The sequence below is a fragment of the Pseudorca crassidens genome, chromosome 11, assembly GCF_039906515.1.
Source record: "Pseudorca crassidens isolate mPseCra1 chromosome 11, mPseCra1.hap1, whole genome shotgun sequence".
NCBI lineage: Eukaryota > Metazoa > Chordata > Mammalia > Artiodactyla > Delphinidae > Pseudorca > Pseudorca crassidens.
In genome coordinates, this window is record NC_090306.1 from 20,914,197 (window position 1) to 20,935,612 (window position 21,416).

At 38.5% G+C, this 21,416-nt stretch overlaps 1 protein-coding gene and 1 pseudogene across 4 annotated transcripts in view; one reads left to right on the forward strand and one right to left on the reverse strand.

Moving 5' to 3' along the window:
• RASSF8 (Ras association domain family member 8) overlaps positions 1–21,416 on the forward strand; it is a 129,831-nt gene that overhangs the window by 28,797 nt on the left and 79,618 nt on the right. For 2 of the 4 annotated variants that reach the window (XM_067695960.1, XM_067695959.1), the window contains exon 2: positions 13,762–13,858. The exons of the other annotated variants lie outside the window; for them this stretch is intronic. The gene's annotated coding sequence lies outside the window, so the exon portion shown is untranslated. The remainder of the gene's footprint in view (positions 1–13,761; positions 13,859–21,416) is intronic. 4 annotated transcript variants of the gene reach the window in all.
• Positions 1,573–12,479, reverse strand: LOC137202721 (developmental pluripotency-associated protein 3-like; annotated as a pseudogene).

Sequence of the window (21,416 nt, forward strand, 5' to 3'; positions counted from 1 at the left end):
GATTCTTTCTGGAGGAATCTTGCTTTAACCCAGGCCTCAAAGAGTTCAAAATATATCACTACAAGAAAATTTAACTCAGAGTCAAAAATTATAAAACAGACAAGTAAAGCAAAGTGTCATGAATAGAACGAGCCAAAATAGTAGGAACAGAATTAGACACGTAGTGATCTCAGATATAGTTGTCAGACAGAGAATGTAAAATGACTTCGTTTCAAAGAAATGAGAAGGTTGGGGCTTTCCTGGTGGCGCAGTGGTTAAGAGTCCGCCTGCCGATGCAGGGGATGCGGGTTCGTGTCCCGGTCCGGGAAGATCCCACATGCCGCGGAGCGGCTGGGCCCGTGAGCCATGGCCGCTGAGCCTGCGCGTCCGGAGCCTGTGCTCCGCAACGGGAGAGGCCACAACAGTGAGAGGCCCGCGTACCACAAAAAAAAAAAAAAAAAAAGGGGTTAAAAATGTGAGTAAATAGCAAGTGAATATAAAAATGACAAAGGAGGTCTGAAAAAACTAAATAGAGCTTTGAGAAATTAAATATATAATTGGAATTTAAAAATCAACAAACAAGCTTAATGGTAAATTTTGACATAGGCAAAGAGAGAATTAGTCAACTGTAAGACAGTTCTGAGCTTTTCGACTGTGACCTATAGTAAGGAATTCATTTAGTGACATGTGTATACATATGACACACGTGTGTAATTTAAGCCAAAGTTTTGAGAAACCGATCATATCCTCCTAAGGGTAGTGTTCTGTCTTATTTTTTCTTTCTAATTTACTTTTTCATAAAAAAAAAAAAGTTGGATTTAATCTAGGAAATTTTATGAACCACATGGTCGTGACCAAAGTTTTGAAGATAACTGATTTTAATCAAGTTGAAAATATGGATACTCTACAACCTAGCATATGACCACCACTGTTCATAGCACTTTATGTGGCCCACCACAAAAAAATCTGGAAGGAAGCGAAACATCGATTGTATAAAGCATAACTGTGGTGTGGTGTTTTTTTGTTTTTGACCTCGTTGCGCGACTCGTGGGGATCTTAGTTTCCCAACCAGGGACTGAACCCAGGTCCTCAGCAGTGAAAGTGCAGAGTCCTGACCACTGGACTGCCAGGGAATTCCCTATGGTGTGGTTTATACAGTGGAGTACTGTAGGACTGGGGTGATACTGAAAATGATGAACAACCAATACAGCGTGGGCACCACTCCGTCAGAGTGGATGCTGCCCGGAAACAGCCAGCCGCTGCCCGGAAACAGCCAGCCTCAGCCCGCACCTGTGCATGTCAGCCCTTTTTCCAGCTTTGAAAATGAATGGATCACTGATTCAGACATCAACATAATGTTGAGTGGAAAAAGCAGGTTGCAAAAAAGATCGTATATAGTCTGATTCCATTTATATGAGGTTCAGAGATTGAGCAAACTAAATAGTATATTGTTTAGGGATACACAAACATGCGATTAGACTGTTTTTTAAAAGGCAAGTGTACACACAGAATTTAGGAGAGTTATTACCTGTTAGGGGAGGACGAGGGAGTGGATAAGGAAGCATCAAAAGGAGCTTCAGAGGTGTTAGTAATTTAGTTTTTCTTCGTAAAATTGCTTGTGGATACACGAGTGTTCCTTTGTAATTCTTTATATTTTGTACCTGTTTAACATTCAATGAAAATAATTTAATTTTTAAAAAAGCCGAGGAGGGATCAACACAGGTAATAAATCTTTTGTGCTGATCAGGCCATTTTTGGAAAGGCATCTTTAGTTTTGGGGGCCAAATTTTATGAACATTAGCAAACTGGAATATGTCCAGAGGAAAACATCCAGGGTAGTGGTATAAACGTGGTCTCGAGCCTTTCATTTTTCAGATGCAGATCACGTGGATTCTGAGTGTGGGGAGTTTTGTTCTCCCCCAGTCTGTTGGCTAGTAGAAGTGGGAAGTGAACTCTGGTCTGTAAACTCTCAGGGTAATGTGCTTTTGCTGCACTGTGCAGAAAGGCGTTCCAAAAAAAAGTCCCACAGTTGTTCTGTAGTTTGCTAAAGGTTTTGTGTTTTTCTGTCAAATGCTGTAATTGTAGACCCTGTGGCATGGTGTAATATACCAAAGAACAGCTTAGACATGGGATCTTTCATTGCTGGGTCAGGCAAGCCCTCTGCTGTCCATAGCTCCTAAGGGCAGCTCTAGACTCAGGTTGTGTCCATCGCAGGGACACACACACACACACACACACGGGTAATTTAGTTTGGTGCCTATTGGGGAGAGGCAGGCTCAGTCCAGGGTTTGCTCTTTGGCTGTGCAGGGAATCAGTTTGACCAGGGCCTTAGCTAGATAAAAACATGGAGGGCTGGGCAGATTGTGGCCTTTGTCTAGGTAATGATTACTTGAAGTAAAGGAGTAAATTAGCAATTACTGAGTGTCTGCAGTGTGCTAGCTGTTGTTGGGCATTTAAGACAATTTTTTTAGAGCAGTTTTAGGTTTGCAGTAAAACTAAGGGGAGTTAAGATTTCCCCTTTACCCGCTGCCCCCCTCACACGCATAGCCTCTCCATTATCAACATTCCTCACCAGAGTGGTACATCTGTTACAGCTGATTAACCTACAGTAACACCTCTTTATCACCCAAAGCCCATAGTTTACATTGCAGTTCACTTTTGGTATTGTGCATTCTGTCTGTTTGGCCAGACGTATCCAAATGACATACAAATAATGATAGGTATCCACCATTATAGCCTCATCCCAAGTATTTTCACTGCCCTAAAAATCCTCTGTGCTCTGCCTGTTCACCCCTCCCTCTCTCCTAACCCCTGGCAATCCCTAATCTTTTTACTGTCTCCATAGTTTTGCCTTTTCTTCAATGTCATATACTTGGAATTATACAGTGTATAGCCTATTCATATTGGCTCTTTCACTTAGTAATAGGCATTTATGTTTCTTCTGTGTCTTTTCATGGCTCATTAGCTCATTTCTTTTTAGTGCTAAATAGTATTCCATTGTCTGGATGTAGTTTATTTATCCATTCATCTGTTGGAGGACATCGTGGTTGCTTTCAAGTGTTGGCAGTTATGAATAAAGCTGCTGCAAATATCCATGTGCAGGTTTTGTGTGGACGTAAGTTTTTAACACCTTTGGGTAAATACCAAGGAGAGCAGTTGCTGGATTGTATGGTAAGAGTATGTCTAGTTTTGTAAGAAACCACCAAACTGGCTTCCAAAGTGACTGTGTCATCTTGCATTCCACCAGCAATGAATGAGTTCCTGCTGTTCCACAGTCTTACCAGCATCTGGTGTTGTCAGTGTTCTGGATCTGGGCCATTCTAATAGGTGTGTAGTGGATCCCATCGTATTAATTTGCATTTCCCTGATGACATATGCTGTCGAGCATCTTTTCATACGTTTGTTAGTCATTTTCACATAAAAATATTCTGTTCCATTGGGAAGAAAGTGGTCTTACCCCATCTTACTGATGTGGAACTTAGGGAAGGATGGCTGAAATCGGTATTTGGGGGAGAGAAGGCCTTCCTGTCAGGAGAGCCAGCTCGCCGAGTCCTGGCTAGAGGCAGTGTTTGGGGGAGGTTAGGAGCACAGACTGCAGTAGCAGGGCTGGGCACATGTACAGACACTCTGCTGTTTGCTGGCTGGGGGACATAAGTTACCTGACTACCTCAAGTCTCTCACCTCATCAGAAAACGAGGGATTGTTCTAGGAAGTAAATGAATTAATATGCATAAAGTTCTTAGAACAGTGACCTGGCACATAGAAAAGGCTACAAACTGACGTCTTTAGAGAAATGTTTTCCTGACTCCGGCCTATGGCAAGCAGTTCTCCTGGTCTCTGTGGCCCTGTAGCAGAGCCTGCCCTCAGTCTGAAGGGGGTGAGGTAGCTACATCCAGTCTGGTTTCCCCAGCATCCCAAGTTGGGTTCTCCCCGCACAGAGAAGGTAGGCGTGGCCTTGATGATTTACATACGTCAGGCCGTCCTCCTCCAGGATCCTGCATCTTCCAGGGCCATTGAGATGTTGCCAATTAAAAGACACACAGCTGCACTTAGTCCTAAGAGCTTGCTATGCAGATGAGAAACTGAGGCTCAAGGAGGTTGTGACTGTTCCAAAGTCACTTCAGCAGAGCTGGGATTAGGACGTGGTCTGTGCTACCTCCAGAACGTGTAGAGGATGAGGCCAGTTTTCTCTGTGGAGCCATGGTCCACTGTGTGGATGACCTCATGTTTCTTGGGTCAGCTGGACCATTGAGACTCTGGGTTCCACATGCCCTTTGGGGCCTATGAGGTGCAGACTGTGCCGGCTTCCGAGTCATGCCAGGGCAACTTGCCTCTTCTGTGAGTACCTCTGCTGCCCGCTCCTCTTAACCCAGTTTCTTTCTAAATTGTGCGGAGATTAGACATCCATTGGCTTCTTCCGTGAGTTTCCCTCGTGCCTGACCTATCGTGTCCTGTGGTCATTGGCTTCTCACAATCCTGATGAAGTTCTTTGTTACTTGCTGCCACTTCCGTTGGCTTTAATAATTTTCCCTTCTTCATTGCCATTTCCCCCCTTGTGACCCTTGTGTGTTTCTGCCATATTTCCTGTACCTGGGGGTCCATCACTAGGCAGTGAGCTGGTACGAAGGGGGACATGGTATGAACCGAATCAACGATATGTCATGTGATCTGTGCAGTCTTGCCTCTCAACTTTCTTTTGATGAGCCTGGAGCCAAACAGGACATTATTAACACAGCATTGCAGTCAGTACCATATGCTTTCAGCAAGGGGAGAGAGTACACCAGAAATGGACCAAAAACTGTGGGAGACTGTAATTCCAGAAATGATCTAAGGACGTCCCTTCCCTAAAACACTAAGGCAGGAAATGATAAGGTTTCAGAAATAGGTAAAGTGTGGTCTGCACAAGTGCCTGGCATAAGTAGTGTTTAAACATAAAGATACTCTTTTCTTCAGCTTAAGGTAGCTTTGTTGCTTACGCTTTTCTTTTCACCGAAATGAGGACATTTATTCAAGATTAACATAATCATGAAATAGTGCAATTTAGGAAATTAGCTAATTATTTAAAGCATGCTTGAACATGCCAACATACTATAGTAATTTTCAATTTTAATAGTAGAATATTCCTTGCTCTCTATTTTTTGCCTTTTAAACATATGCTACAAATTTTCTACCAACTCTCGTTTTAAATGGAGAATGAAAATCATTGTCACTTGAAACTAATTCGTGTTATTTAAAAAAGAAATCCCTCATATTTGAACTCACTCTTCTTTATGGCAGGGTCTTTTTAAAATGAGTTCTTTTGAGACCATTAGGAAAAAAAATGGGAGAAAGTTTAAAACGTCCATGCAGAGAACCTTCCAGTCAGAACTGTCAGGTTTTTAAAAGCAGTCTTGGGATTTTTCTTGTTGTTTGGTAACAGTATTGAACAGATGGTTAGTTGATAGCAATAAAGCTGGATAATCAAATCTGATAAGCTAAGAAGAGGTTAACTAGAGCAATCTGTAGTATTTAGAAAAATTTCCAGGGTGATTGGGGAGTGGTGGCTGAAATCAACATTTGAGATTTCATTTGTGTTAATACAAAAATAAAAAGCCACAAGTTTGTTTGCTAATTAACAATTGTTTTCTTTCATTTAAAAAATAACCCCCCTCCCACCTACCCCCACCCCGATCCAGTCCCTCCTTGTAGGGAGAAAAGGAAGGGAGAAATTTGTCAGCCAGCTGCCTGCGTTGCCACCTCAGGAAATAGCATGTCAAATTCCTGCTTTCTCTAGACCCTCCTCCTGGCCTTCCCTTCCTCCTCATTTATTGAGTGTGCCAGATTTGGTGCTAGGTGCTGGGACTATAAAGAAGAAATGAGACATAATTCCGTGGTGCAGTAGGGGAGTGGGTCTAACAAATAACACAGAACAGCGTGGAAACCTCCGAAGAATCCTTTCAGTTTGTTTAGAGAAATTGTATGTGCTGAAGGGCTGTTCACAACCTTATCGGGGCTTTTTTTTTTTTTTTTTTAACCTTTGTAGTTTACTTCATTTAAATTAAAAGCCAATTAACTTCTTTGTGTTTTTCCCAATCTCAGAAGGCATCTCTTTCAGAGGGGTGTAGCGATTCCGCCTAAATTCTTCTGCAAACTCACTGTGCCTTTGCAGAGCCTTGTACTTTCTGAGCAGCAGTAAAGACAGCTTTATAATGTCTCCTTTGCAGAAGGAGCCTGCTTCTGCTTCCTTTTCCATTCTTCAGGTCTTTTTCCTTTGTAACATTTCTATCAGTTTGATGTTTTCTCTTAAAACTTTGGCCCAGCCATGTGTTCTGTCCTAATCACTGGACCACACCAAGGATCATACTGTTCCTTTCTTTAATATGTCCCAGTATCACATTTGTCTGATAAGTGTTCTATAGGGAAACACAGCTTCTGTTAGTGTGGTTATGTTTGTCTTTAATCTATATGCATTTAACAGTGTGTTTGGGTTTTTGCCAACTCCAATTGGAGTAAAAGATCTTCAGTAAAGACACCTAGATAATTTGGTGAATACTTTATCCAAACTCTGTAGTTCATCCTCTGAAAACAACTCTCTGGTGTGTGGGATATGAACGTGTTATCCAGGGGAAAGTAATCATTGGATAGCTTGTCTTGGTAAAGTTTATAAAATGCATTTGTAAAATGCATTGGTAAAGTTTATAAAATGCATTTCTCAAATTGGCCTAAAGAAAAATGATTGCTCAGCTATTTAAAAGACAATTGATCATGGCCTTTGCTTGTCGTATCCTTCTCCTTTGTTATTCTTCTGAGTTCCTGTATGACATTTAATAACAAATCAGAAGACTAAAGTAACAAGGATGCATTTGAATTCCTATGGTTTGTGGATCAGTTTATTAGGCCAGAAAGGGAAGGGGCAATAGAGTGAGAACACTTATTACTAGGACCTGCCTGGGTTATGTGAACTAACCTGGGATGGGAGTCTGGTAGGAAAAAAGCAGGATCTTTGAAATCTTGTGCACCTGAATTCAAATCAGGTGAACCTGGAAAGGAACCAAATCTTTCTGAAATCTTAGTTTCCTCTTCTGCCAAATGGGGACTGTAGGATTTACCCTCACAGGGTTGTGAATAGTGGCTGGATTGTACAGTGTGTGGCCAGGCACTTATTTACTGTGTGCCTATTATTACTTCTTAAAGGGCAGGGACTGTGTTCAAATCAAGTCATCTGATCTTTCTGAATCTCAGCTTTGTCATCTGGGGACTTCTAACACATTAATATGAAAAAGCTCAGAAAATTTACAACATAATACAAGTATAATGACTTATTTCACAAAGGCTTCCTGAATATCCACCAGGATATGAACTCTACTATAGGCTTTCTTTTTCAAGTCTCTTTGGTGCTTCCAAAACATTTATTTGGTATTATTATTACTAGATATTAGTTACATCTCACAAATATTGCACAGTTGATAGAAAGGAATACATATCTTATTTACCTTTATAATTTCTCCTGTATTTTAAATGTAGTAAGGGCTTAGTAAATGTTTATTAAAAGTGAATTTTTTTGTTGTTATTACCATTGCCCTCTGCTTTACAAACTGATATAGCTGATAGCATCATAATGGATTCATTTCCACAGAAAATCTACCTCATTGTCTCTGTAGTCATTTTATGGTTTTAACATTACATATGGAATATGTAAAACCCAAGATACTTTTCTTATTACCATCGTATGTTGCTCTTAGCAGAGCTGAATTATATTCAGAGATGTACGATGTCTGTGAGTTTTCGTATCGAAGAAGAAAAAAAAAACTTTGAATGTTCCTACCCTTCTTTCCAATTTTTGTATTTGTGGTTTTAATTTATTTTGTGAATACTTATGAAAATGTGCTATCGCATTTTATTTACAGTTGGGTATTTAGAGTTGAATATTTAGATGGTTTTCTCTTTTCCATAAGAAAGAAGTGTGCTTTTTGAACTTTTCTGGCATCTTGGAGAGTAGAGAGTAGCTTCCTCCAAACCTTTAGACTTTTTCTTATATCACCTGTGAGACTTGAACAGCCAGAGCAGTAAGCTCTTTTCTGGTTTCTACAGTAATAAAAATGACCCTACTGTCCATTGATTACCCATCCTGGTGGGCCTAGTTTGGAGGAAGGAAGAGAATATATCCAGCAATTAATCGGCAGCCATTAAGAGACATCTACAAGCAAATGAAGGGCCTGCATTCTTTACTGATGAAAAAAAAAAGAAAGAAAAAAAGGCAACACCTCTTGAAACTGGACTTTACTTTGCTCTTGAGTTGTTCTTAGTCATTCTGTTTTACTTGTGCTCAGTGTGTAGGAGTTGCAGTAAGCTGATATTGTGTTCATTTACGTCAACAGCTTCTGTTTGCATTCTTATAGACTAATTTAAATAAAGGCTGTGTGGGTGATAGTAGAAATATTAGTTATCTATAGCTGCAACAAGCTGCCCTGAACTTAGGGACTTACAAACAATAAACGGTTTTTATCTCACCTTGTTTCTCTGGATTAGAAATCCAGGAATGTCCTAGGTGGGCAGCTCTGGCTCAGGATCTTTCATAAGGTTGCAGCCCAGATTTCCTCCCGTATTGTAAGTAGTCCACAGGAAGTCTTCACTGGGGCTAGAAGATCCACTCCCAAGGTGGTTTGCTCACAAGCCTGGCAAATTTGAACTGGTTATTGGCAGGAGGCCTCTCTGTTCCTTACCACGTGGATTTCTCTGTAGGGCTGCTTGAATGTCAGTATAACATGAATAAGTGATCAAAGAGAGCAACATGGAAGCTGCACAGTCTTTTATGACCTACTCTGGAAGTCACACATCATTTCCACAATACCCTACTGGCTCTACAAGTTAACTCCACTCATGTGGGAGGAGAATACACAAGGATATGAAGACCAGGAGGCAGGGATATTTGGGGATTATCTTGGAGGCTGGCTACCAAAGTAGGAGAATGTCTGATCCTTACACATATTTACAAGTGTCCAGTGGATGCTTAAATAACCTTAATTTTAACTTTAACAAAAATAATATAATTATTGGAATGTAGAGGTTTCCAATTTTTATCCCTTTTTTCCCAAATTGCACATGTTGGTATAAGTTGATTATTGGTCCGTTTCAATTGCTTATATAATACCTATTTTTCAGAGATGTAGTCATAGAATTACATCTAGGTAAAAGAAATCGTTTAGCTAGGCAGGGCTTTCACTGATGATAAGCTCAGCACCTCTCAACAACCCGTTACCATTCTGTAAAACCCTCTGAATTCATCGAGCCCTCAGTTGACATTTACTGAGCACCTCTGATGTGCTAGGCAACATCAGTGCAAAAGGTCTCTGCCCTCAAGCAGAGCCAACAGTTTGTTATAATCGGTGCTAAATATGACAGTAGAGATACATAGTGGAGATGGTGAGGTCGGTTGTTGAAGGTCATGGGCTCTGAAGTCCGTTTGCCTAAGTTCAACTCCTGGCTCCCCTCCTTATTAGCTGTATGACCTTGGACCAGTTATTTAACCTTGCTATTGAGTTTTCTTTCCCGATCTTCCCTTATTACAGCCTGCCTACCTCATCAGGCTGTAAGGATTTAGGAAGCCGTGCCAGTGAGTAGTGTTAGCCAGCCACTTGGGAGCACCTGGAATGATCAGTTTGGATGAGGGAAGGTTCCAGGGGCTGGGAGACTTTTGGGTAGTCTCTTGGAGGGTGAGTTGGTGGGGCCTCGGCACGGGACACCAGCATGAAGGAGGGCTAGAGGCCGAGGGGCTGAGCCATGGGTGAGGCTGGGCATGTCATGTGGTGGCTTCGGGAGGGTGTCTGGAAATGAGCTAGCGGCATCCTCTGCGAGGATGCAGAGAGGCTCATGTAGAGCACCGGGACGTTGTCCGCTCTCTGAGAGCACCCCAGTTTAAATCCCAGCTTTCTTACCGCCTCTGTGAGTACTCTGTGAATACTCTCACAGTTGCCAGATCTTACGTCTGTATTTGCAGTGAGGAAAATATTGTCACTGCAGTTACGGGCCAAACAAAAGAAGTTTGAACTTCTTTGGTGGAGGCTTTTAAAAACACTAGAATGATAGGATTTGTTCTTTTTTTGTTTGCTTTTTTAAAGTGGTCTGGCTAAAGGGTGGACGATGGGTTGAATAGTTAGGATGATTGCAGTAATTGGTGGGGAGACGACTGAGACCTCACTGGGGACTAGAGAGGTGAGGAGAGGTTTATCAGAGCTGAGTCCTGAGGACTGAGTCCTTCCTGTCGGGTGTGGCATTTCCCACATTCCTAGGCCACCGGCAGAACTAGGACACATGCTGTCCTATCCTAAAGAGCCTCGACTCATCCAGAATTTTACAGTTATAAAAATCTGAAAAGGAGAGATTTTAATGTCAGCATATATGTAAGTTAGTGTCATTTTGAATTATATATGAGGGAATAAGCACCATAATCATCTTGGCCTTTAAATGTCTGGCTCTGGTAGTGATAACGTTATTTTATGGACAAAAGAAGATAACGATTATGTCAATTCTAGAAACTACTTTTCAGGTGCCCACTTCCCATTTCCAAAAAACTTTCTTGAAAACAAAACTTAAAAGAGTGGTGAGGCTTTAAAGAAGAAAAGATGGATAGGAAAAGAAATTTTGAATTAGATAAATAAGAATCCCTTTGCCAACCAAACTGGATTCCAGATAGCTTCTAGGCCCAAGGTGGGAATCAGGGTGGTTAGTCTATTTCGCCTCTTCTCACATGGCTCTGAATTCGCCACCCAGTCCTCTGCCAGTCCTCTCTCCCAGCAGAGTTGACCCTTCCTCACTTTTTGGGTGATATAATTGTCCGTGGACAGGCTCTTTTACCAAAGGTGCATCAGCTTCAAATGTGTCTGTCTTCTAGCTTCTTTAGGAGGTAGGTCTAGTTGAAGCCAGAGGGCTCTAACCCATCTAATAGAAGAGGATGAAACAGGAATTCTATGGTATCTAGTTGGCTTAAAGCCTGTTCATTTTCATTAGAAAAATATTTTAATGTGACTGCTACTCTCTCTGTTTTAAAACTTGGAAGCATGCACTAATGCACTTTTGCACTTGCAGCTATGACACCATGGAAAAAGTAATCTGGAAATGAATGGCATTTTTATAACAACTATTAACTTATATGAAGTACTTGTCTAGTAACCAGATTTGGAAACAGTGTCTCCGTCCAGGGCTGTAGAAGCTGAGCAGGGAGAACCCGGCTCTGGAAGGGAAAACTTTGGACTGACTTCCCGCTTCCTCAGTTATGTTTGAAATGTATATATGTATATATTTTCTTTCTTTTTTTTTTTTTTTCAAAACAGCACATCAAAAATTTTTGTTACAATTCAACATGCTGTTCTAACAGTGCTGTGGCCAAGTCACCCAACGTTTTCTTCACTTTCCTTCCAAACAAGTTAATTTGTTTCACAAACTGGAACTAAAGTATATTCAAGTCATTCAAATGCAAGCTACATAGATTCCTTATAAGTTACTGTATTAAGGTAGAAAAGAGATGCAAGAAAAAAAGACATCACAGAACTTATAGGATATCAAAATACTGGTACACAGTCTTTCCCAAGCTGCTTCATAATGATCCTAAAATTACCAGCATGAAAAAATAGTACAAGAATAAGGTTTATGGCTCCTTCAACTCTGTGTCTGTCATAATAATTACTGTAATACTTATTGTTGTAATAATTCTCATAATTATCCTCAGAGGGCTTCCCTGGTGGCACAGTGGTTAAGAACCCGCCTGCCAATGCAGGGGACACGGGTTCGAGCCCTGGTCTGGGAAGATCCCACATGCCACGGAGCAGCTAAGCCCGTGTGCCACAACTACTGAGCTTGGGCTCTAGAGCCCACAAGCCACAACTGCTGAGCCCGCGTACCATAACTACTGAAGCCTGCGTGCCTAGAGCTCATGCTCCGCAACAAGAGAAGCCACCTCAATGAGAAGCCCGCGCACCGCAATGAAGAGTAGCCCCCGCTTGCCACAACTAGAGCAAGCCCACTCACATCAACAAAGAGCCAATGCAGCCAAAAATAAATAAATAATTAACTAATTAATTAATTAAAAAAAATTATCCTCAGAAGGATCTCTACGAAACCGGCAAAAACGACAGCTACATCTAAATCTTTGCTCTCTTGATCGAGTCTCAGTGTCATTCTGCTGTGGTTCTCTTTGAGAGTCAGACCAAGGAACTCCTTTGCCATAGCGTTTTTTTAATAGATTGGATCAGCCCCTCCATCTTATCTCTCTGATCAGTTAACACAGTCCTCACCACTCTCCTATAGGGTATGTTTTCACCAAGTAACCACCCAGTTGGTTGAGGTGGACATTCTGGTAGAATGAATGACAACTTGATACTAGGGTTGAGCGTCAAGTTACAGAGGTTCTTTATTAACACTTCAGGCATAGGTTGAGAGGCAACTGGAATTGCCTGGGAATTTTCATCAATGGACATTTGAGGAGACTCCAGGGTCCAGGTTGGGTTAACCTCAGATGAATCCATTGGGAGTCTTGTCACAGCTTGAAGCTCCTCCTAGACCTTTGGGTTCCAGTGGAAGGTGATGCTTTAAGACTCAGATTGCTACAAAGTAGCCTGGAAGAACTATAGAGTTAAGAAAGAGAAAAATCCAAGCTGACACACCATGGTGAGAGAAGAATCCAACCAATGTATATATTTTCTGATAGCTTGCATCACATTTGGGGTCCACCAGTTCTTTCTCCTTACACTATTTTTGTTTTTAATATTTATTTATTTGGTTGTGCCGGGTCTTAGTTGTGGCTCGCAGGCTCCTTAGTTGTGGCATGCATGTGGGATCTAGTTCCCTGACCGGGAATCAAACCCAGGCCCCCTGCATTGGGAGCATGGAGTCTTAACCACTGCACCACCAGGGAAATCCCCTTACACTATTTCTAATTTGATATTTCATATTATTTCATAGCTAAGAACTTAAGGATTGTTCACTTTTGGGGGTGGTGTTTCCTATTCATAATAAAAGTAGTTCAGTGTCTTGGTATATTAAAAAAATATGGTTAATGGAGGATGGTCTTGTTACTAAAGTAAACCTTTCTATAAATAAATGCAGAAACATCTGCATTAAGGGCATAGTCTGAATGTGGCAGACATAAGAATTGCGTCAATTCCTGTCTTGTGGCCAAGATTTCTTTCTTTGGCTTTCTTTATAACTAATGTCATGGCAGAGTTTCACATTCTCACAGTATCATGCAATAGAATGGTCAAAAGAACTGGTGCCAAGTTACCCTCTTTCTTAGGTTAGCCAATGGTTGTCAGTTGTACTCACCAAGGAAGAATGCGGCATGTTTTTGTTTTTATTTTTTAAGACTGAAAACCTGAGTTCTCTTCAACTTCAACTTCATTTTTAGGCCCTGGCTTTAGGCAATTTTCCAAACGTCTGACTGCTAAACTGCTTTCAAGAAATTATTGTGGTATTGCAGGGAACTTTGGTCAGGAGAAAAAGAAGGCACAAAGTCTTTCCTAGAACACCATGGGCCCATCAAACAACCTTTTAAAGAAACAACTAAAATTCCTTTTTCAAAGGCACAAAAATACTAATTCAAACCAAACCAAACAAATCTACCCCACAAGTACTGCAATTCAAATGACTAGCGGAGAGGGCCCAAGAGGGGAGAAAAAATTGTTTTGGAAAAACCATTTGAAGCTAAAAGCTTGTGTATTTTGCTCTTTGATTAGAAGTTAAAATGGGGTGATGTAGCATTTCTAAGATAAAAATTAGCCAGGACTGTAAGGACACTGTGTACCTTTTCAGGTGCCTGTGTAGCTCCTCCTAGAATACCTGTCTGGTGCTCTACCCTTCCTCAAGACTACCTCACACTGCTCCCACTTGGGGACTCCAGCACGGCAAGGTGAGTCTGGAAATCTGTACTCCTTGCATACATCCTAGAAGTGTATCACTTACAGTGACTTTTTTAAGAAAACTTTTCAAAGTCTTGGGAGACTTTCAGAGATTGTGTTCACTGGTGAATCATCATTTATAAACCCTTTATTTAAATAAGTACAAAGTGTAGTTAGCAGTAGTTGCCACTATGTTACAAATTCGAGATTCAAATTTGGCGTCTGAGGCAAAATTTTGCAGACTGGTGTATCACCAGTCTTGGGCTCCCTGAGCACTGTTCTACTAATGCTTTAAATCGGCAGCCTCTTTTAAAACAGTGGAGTATGTCTAACAGTGAAAGGTTAGAAGGTCTTGGTAAGTCTGAAATATATCCTGTAGTTTGAACTTCCATCTCTAACAGTGTCAGTAATAGGCTTCATTAAATAAAGGGGGCACAAAATCCCTTGAGGAGGGAATATACAACTAACTTATTCTCCACTTGCTTTTTGTATGCTTGATGTGTATAGTCTCTTGTCTCTTGAACATTAAAGTGACTTACTGGTCTCAGGAGGGGAAATAATTTGACCTTGTTTGTAGTAAGTGAATGACTTATGAATAAACTGTTCACATTTTACAGGTGAATAAACTCTTTAAGGGCACCAACTAGTGTGCTGTCACATAAATTCCTTAGTCCCTCACTTGCAAAAGTTATGTGCTTGCATTTTTGCCCAGATGATGAATTTTGAAGGTCTCACATAAATTAATTTCCCCTTAGAGCCTTCTAGTAATTGCTAGACTCTGTGGAAGGAGCGGATTCCTAAAAACACAAGTTCATATCCTCACTGGTTCAGTTCTCCTGTGGACTCTGCTACGTTGCTCGGGCATTAGGGAAAACCGTGACTAAAAGTCTCCAAGTGTTGAGAATAAAAGATAGTCTGATTCTAATAAGGTGATTTCATTACATCCATGTGAGAGCTGAAAAATCCTAGTTGAGCCCTGCTATCTGTAATACAGTCAAAAGAAGAAAAGCATAAGGAAAAAATGTATTCTGTAGCTCCATTGACCAAAGTTCTCCTCCATGATTGGATAGTCACTGAAATTTTAGATTTAGCTTTGAACACTTCAGTTATTTTGTTTCTCTTGGAACACTAGTACTTATTTACTAATACAGGTAGGAGAGAGGTATGTGAGTTGCGTGGAGTTTACTGCTGAGGAGTTTTCATTTTTTGCTATTCTCAAATGCTCGGTAACAGTCTGATTCTTGACTTCAACAGCAGAGAGACTCCTTTAGCATTTAGCATACTGCTCTGTTTTTCTTTTTTAAATAAAGCTTTGTTTGAACTTACAAAACATTTTTGCCTGTTCTGGATACTGAGCCAGTTTACTCATACCAACAGGGTATATGAGTTCCCTAAGCCTTTTCAAAAGGAAGCATTTAATTTTTAGTTATGTTAACTTTGATGAGCAGCAAAACCAGCATTGAAAATTCTTAGTATTGCTACATTGTAAAACTACCTTTTTTTTTTTTTAAGGAGCTACTTTAAATTTTTACTGTCTTAAAATCAGAATATCTGTACTAAATCACATTTCTCCATAGTGATGCAATTATTCCCAAGCCATTCTTCTCTTAGAGAATGAGGATAGAGAATAATTCACACTGTTATCACAAGGCATTTTTGTTAGGTTTATAAAATTGAAGCTGTGTGAGAGCAAACCATAAAGCCCATGTTTTGTGTAAAAGACAGATTAGGTAAAACAAGTTTAGATTTTACAGATTGCTTATTTGTTTCTCTTTCTGTTCTAAATAGGACTGCAATATTCTCCCACCCTCCTTTTCTGGTACTTTCCTGGAAAAAGCATTAGTGAGGGGAAAATAATGGTAAACAAGGCTTAGTTCTATAATCTTCTTTAACAACTGCCTTGCAAGTGATTTCCCATAGTTTCTGTAATGAAGCATATGGTGGTAATACACCCTGTGCTTCTGATAATGGGGAGTAGTTTCAGAGTACTCTCAACATTTTATATTTTAAGCTTTGTACGTGTATTTTCAGGTTAGGTTTTCTGTCCCGTGTAGATTTAATGGAATTTATTTTTATACGCTTGTTCTTGGTTTTAAGGGTTTAGATGGGGGCATTTCTGAATAAAACTTGTGAAGAGATGTTTTTTGTTGTTATAAGTAATCCATGCATACAGATTTTAGGAGGCTTGAAATGGCCTTGTGGAGAAAACAACTTGATAGAAGGGGGGATATTTTCTGTAATTTAAGTTGTCATAGTAACCTGCATCAAGACATGTACTTGGAATGCAGGCCTGAAGAATTTCAGTGACAATAAACATTCCAGTTGCATTCATCATCATCTTTTTTTTTCTCTCTAAGAAAGAAGCCATCTATTGTGACCTAATTATTTCATTTCTGTTTTTAGAAAATGGGTAGCAGTTTGCATTTTTTTAGCGCTATGAAACTTCCCTGGTAGAGTAAAAATGAAAAATTTAGCTGCTTATATTGGAAGTTGATATATTTTTTTGATAATGTATCTCAAACTATTTCAGATGGTAAGACAGGTTCAGTATAGTGGTTACTTAACGAAATATGAAAGAAACAGGATTTGATGAAGACTTGAAGAGATTGCCACTAACATTTATTAACATCCCAGTCTTAATATTAACAGTATTAGAATCTGGTTTTCATGGAACTCTGGGAATGTTATGAATTTCCTATATCAAATTGTTAATATTTTATTTTATGGCATCTCGTACTATAGTCTTAATAAGCATGAATGTATTTTAATAAAAAGGATGAAGTATCTTTTTTGTTAGCAGAATAAGTTTACCTTGAGAAATTTGTATCCAGAAATTATCTTTAGATTTTCTGTCTTTTACAAGGAACAGTACAATGTTATTTCTAAAGAGAAAACTTTTTAGGGTTTGCTTCTCTCTTGCCTTCTGCAAGATACTGATTGCTAACCAAGATTATTTGGAGTTAAAAATGTTCTCCTGAAGCAAGGAACATTAAGAGAAATAGTGAGTTAAGGATGTGTGTGTCCATTCATTTTAGGAAACTTGGAAAATAAATTGGAAGTGTTTGTGGCTAGTCTGATTTTACAAATATATACAAAATTAGCAGTTATGGGACCTAACTGTAGTTATCTGTAATTGAAAACTAATAATACTTTTATAGATCTTTTCCACATATGTTTGAGAAACTTAATCAAATGGATGATGTTTTTAAAAGCATAAATCAATAAAATTTGAATTCTAAAATATAGAAAGGTAGATTTAGAAATCCTAGATAACTGTGAAAATGTGAAGGAAAATAAAATCACCCATTATCTCACAGTTTCGAGATATTTACTCTTTCTATTTTGTAGGAAGTATCTATAATTTTATAAACAAAATCGGGATCCAGCTATTAATAGCCTAAATACTAATAATGGTGAAACACAAAAATTTTATCTCCTGTTAGAGTTAGCAACATACCAGCTGTCATCATTACAATCTAACGTAGCTTTGAAATATCTAGTTAGTGTATTAAGAAAAGAAAAAGGAGTAAGAGAAAGAACTATTGGAAAGGAGGATAAAATTCTTTGTAGATAATGAAAAAAATCACAAAGACGCTGAACTAAAAATAATAGAATGTAGTAAAGTTCCATTGTAAATAATGGAAATATCATGATGTATATAGTAATAATAACTAGTTCCAAAATGTGAGAAAAAAGGAGCCCATTCATAGTAGCAACAAAAAGTATGCTGAGGATTAAACTTCGTGAGAAATGCGAATGGTATTTAGGAAGAAAACCATTAAACTTTTCTCTCAGGGTGCAGAGACTCAGTATGGAAGACAATTCATTAATTATTTTTGATCTCTTTATATTGATTTGTAAGTTTAATATAATCAAAATCTCAGCAGGAAATTTTCACAGGTCAGTGATTCTGAATTTCGTATTTATAAGATAAGAACCGAAACATATTTATATAAAGATAGTAATTAAAATGGGAGATTGGGATTGACACATATACACTAATGTATAAAATGGATAACTAATAAGAACCTGCTGTATAAAAAAATAAATAAAATTCAAAAATTCACACAGAAAAAGGATCCCAAATAAAATAATCCCAAAGAAATCCACAGAAAGATGCATTATAGTCAAGTTATCAGAAGTCAGAGACAGAATTTTTTTATTGAAGTATAGTTGATTTAGAATATTATGTTAGTTTCAGATGTACAGTATAGTGATTCATTTTTTTTATAGATTATACTCCATTTAAAGCTATTATAAAATATTGGCTATATTCTCCAACTGTAAAAAATAATAATAATATGATGTTGATAAAGTAGACAAATACTTGAAACAGAATAGAAAGCCGAGAAGAATGTTTTATTGATTAAAAATTATAAATATAAAAATGTAATAAACATACTAGAAGAGAATGTTCATAAATATCTGATTTTGGGTTTAGGGAAAGTTAAACTAAAATACAGATGCAAAGATTTAAAAAGGAATGATTCATATATGTAATTACATTAAAAATAAAATAATTGAAATTTGCATATGTCAAATCACAAAAAGTATTCTATATAATGTATATATATATTATCATATATATAACTAAAGTTAATACCCATATGTAAAGAACTACTTAAGATCAGTAAGAAAATAACACCCAATTTAAAAAATTAGTTTGTAGCTCTGTTTTTAGTTTTTTAAGGAACCTCCATACAGTTCTCCATAGTGGTTGTACAAATTTACATTCCCACCAACAGTGTAGGAGGGTTCCCTTTTCTCCACACCCTCTCCAGCATTTACTGTTTGTAGACTTTTTGATGATGGCCATTCTGACTCGTGTGAAGTGATATCTCACTGTAGTTTTGATTTGCATTTCCCTAATAATTAGCGTTGTTGAGCATCTTTTCTTGCGCCTCTTGGCCATCTGTATGTCTTCTTTGGAGTCTGGGATTGACATGTATACACTGCTACATTTAAAATAGGTAACCAACAAGGACCTGCTGTATAGTACAGGGACCTCTGCTCAATATTCTATAATAACCTAAATGGGAAAAGAATTTGAAAAAGAACAGATACATGTATATGTATAACTGAATCACTTCGCTGTACACCTGCTACTAACACAACATTGCTAATCAACTATACTGCAGTATCAAATAAAAATAAAAATTAGTTAGTAGTTCCTACTAGTTTAAAAAAGAATACAAACATGGGGCTTCCCTGGTGGCGCAGTGGTTGAGAGTCCGCCTGCCGATGCAGGGGACACGGGTTCGTGCCTCGGTCCAGGAAGATCCCACATGCCGCGGAGCGGCTGGGCCCGTGAGCCATGGCTGCTGAGCCTGCGCGTCCGGAGCCTGTGCTCCGCAACGGGGGAGGCCACAACAGTGAGAGGCCAGCGTACTGCAGGAAAAAAAAAAAAAAAAAAAAGAATACAAACAGATGTAGATCTAAAGATTTGTTTAATTTTAATATATTTAGTATATCACATTATTAAAGATTAAAAAAACATGACATATATATGAGTGACCTGTAAACAGTAACATAATAAAATGTAATTTTTAATTTTACAATAAAATGTAACAGACACATGTAATTCGTAATGTTGGCAGTGGGAGAAGTAAGAAAGATCAAAATGCTCATATAATGCACCTAGAAGGTAGACTAGTACTCTGTAGCCAATAATGGAATCTGTCTGTCTGTCTACCTACTTCTTTATCTGTAGATAGTTTTATTTTTTACTATTTAATGAATGGAAAAATGATAGTAATCTAAAAAGTGACAGCATAAGGACGTAATATAAATTATAATCTTGTATTTTTTAACTGTAATTATGCAGAAAATAAACAAGGAGGTAATATACAAAAGTGTTGATGATTATCTCCAAGTGGTAGAATTATAGGAAAATAATAATTATTATTAATATTACATTATTATTACAGATTCTCTAAAACAAATGTGTTTGTATTCAGAAATTTGAAAGATTTTTTTAATCTAAGATTGACCAAATGTCTAAGATTTCATCATATGCCTTATTGAAAAAAAATTACCATAAAGATATATTTATTGAGATGGACTATACACAGAGTCAAGTAATGAATCAAGATCATCAGTCTCTGGGCAGGGTTGAACAGACTGCATTTCCAGGCTACCATTCATATTAGACTGTGGTATATACCTGTGTATCTGGGATCGTGTTCCCTGGAAGGGTAGGGTCCAGCATCCCTGGGAATGATAAAGAGCAGTGTGTCCCTAGGTTTAAATCTTAGCCCTTTCCCTGTGCCTATTATATCAAGTGTCACAGCAGCTTAAATGTTCAAATATTGATTGCCAATGACATTGAATCAAAGTTAAAGTCTTTATAGATTAAATGAGAGAACTAGGACATTTATTTTAATTCCAGATATTTTGATTTATTATTTATCTCTGCTCCACTTCCCCATTGACTCCACTGTTTTGTTTACAATGATTATATCTGAGCAGGAAATTTAAGGAATTTTTAGGAAATAACCAGTCTCCCTTCTATCCCGTCTCCTCTTTCACAGAGATACTGTGCCTCTCAAGTCTTATGTATTATTTTGTTTAATTTACTTGTGCTGTTTTTCCTGAATATGGCTCTTAATGGTGACCTTGTTTTTTTCAGTAATGCTAATGGATTTGTTTACCTTTCATTAATCAAAGGTAACGATTGTTAACAGTTTCTTGGGTATCTTCGTGTACAAAGAACATGTATTTATGTTTTTTTTTAATTTGTAGCCGTGTGTGTGTGTGTGTGTGTGTGTGTGTGTGTGTGTGTGTGTGTTACACAGGATTCTTTGCAGGTTGACTCCTTTAATTGCCAGAATAATCTTAAAGGCAGATATGATGATCAGATTACACATTGAATTAATCAGAGTTCAGTGAATATTTATTGCTGGTTTGCATTCTTCCATGTGTCTGAGTTTGTAAAAATGAGTTTAGTATGTAATTACGTGAGACTGTGATCGCATCTCCTCCTGATTGCACCGGTGACTATCGTTTTAGTAGAGTCATTCTCTATGACCTGGTTTCTATCCCAGTAAATTGAGGCAGTGCCTACGCCTACCTGAATGCAATAGGGAGAATATACAAAATCATTTTTTGTTTTTCAGATCTACTAAGGTAGTAATAATGTTATAACCCTCTTTCTAATTTTGCAAAGGCAGTTATCTAAAGTGGATTTTGTGAAAGTTACAGAAGAGGATGGAGTTCATGGTTTCTGCTTTTAAGGAACATATAGTCTCACCAAGTAAAAAAGGTTCACATCAGATGGGAAAAACAAAGTTTTTACTGCCAAGTAATGCCATGTTTTATCAACAGCTGAACTTATACACTCCGTCTCTTTCACTCTTCCTCTCTTTTACATTTCAGCTGGGGTGTACTTGCTTCTTAGAAATTTAGGGAAACTTATCCTGAACCTCCAGTTTCAAAACTTATGAAAATCTCCCCGTGATCTTGCTCAGTCTAGAGTCCTGTGTCAAGTGAGCATCCCTTCATCTGTCTGACTTGCCTCTGTTTATGGTCTTCACTTTTGCCCAGTGTTAAACCTGCTTCTTTTAAAAGTGG